Genomic DNA, 1,193 nt, shown 5'->3' on the forward strand with positions numbered 1-1,193 from the left:
ATGTGTATCTATACAGTGTGCATATATATTTATATTATATAAACACATATACACTACTGTTCAAAAGTTTTGGGTCACTTAGAAATGTCCTTGTTTTTGAAAGAAAAGCACATTTGTTGTCCATTAAAATAACATCAAATTGATCAGAAATACATTTTAGACATTGTTAATGTTGTAAATTACAATTGTAGCTGGAAAAGGCTGATTTCTATGGAGTATCTACATAGGTGTAAAGAGGCCCATTTTCAGCAACCATCACTCCTGTGTTCAAATGGCACGTTGTGTCAGCTAATCCAAGTTTATAATTTTAAAAGGCAAATTGATCATTAGAAAATCCTTTTGCAATTAGGTTAGCACAGCTGAAAACTGTTGTGTTAATTAAAGAAGCAATAAAACTGGCTTTCTTTAGACTAGTTGAGTATCTGGAGCATCAACATTTGTAGGTTTGATTACTGTCTCAAAATGGCCAGAAACAAATAACTTTCTTCTGAAACTCGTCAGTCTATTCTTGTTCTGAGAAATGATGGATATTCCATACGTGAATTTGTCAAGAAACTGAAGATCTCGTACAACGCTGTGTACTACTCCCTTCACAGAACAGCGCAAACTGGCCCTAACCAGAATATGAAGAGGAGTGAGAGGACCCGGTGCACAACTGAGCAAGAGGACAAGTACATTAGAGTGTCTAGTTTGAGAAACAGACGCCTCACAAGTCCTCAACTGGCAGCTTCATTAAATAGTACCTGCAAAACTCCAGTCTCAACATCAACAGTGAAGAGGCAACTCCGGGATGCTAGAAGGCCAGAAGGCCAGCATCCCGGAGTCGCTTTAATGAAGCTGCCAGTTGAGGACTTGTGACGTGCACCCGTGTTACGTGGACCTGTTGGAAGCCTGGTAGTCAGGGTTACCTGGTACAACAGTTGTTATTATTAGCCTCAGCTGCATGGTGTAAAATATATCACCTCACCTCAAAATGGCTGTCTCATAGGTGAGAAGTTGAAGCGAGGCTAGCAGACTGTCGATCAAGATGACTGGGAGATGTCAGTTGTTTCATTCTTTCCCTTTTCCCACACCAAACTTTAGAAAAAAGTGGGGAAACAGGCTAAGGCAATCTAAGCACTTATGGCCATTTATAGCCTGTAGATAGACCACAAGATGTATGACGAAAATACTGAAGCAGCAATTAAATGAGG

This window comes from Oncorhynchus mykiss, chromosome 28 (genome assembly GCF_013265735.2).
Source record: "Oncorhynchus mykiss isolate Arlee chromosome 28, USDA_OmykA_1.1, whole genome shotgun sequence".
Lineage (NCBI taxonomy): Eukaryota > Metazoa > Chordata > Actinopteri > Salmoniformes > Salmonidae > Oncorhynchus > Oncorhynchus mykiss.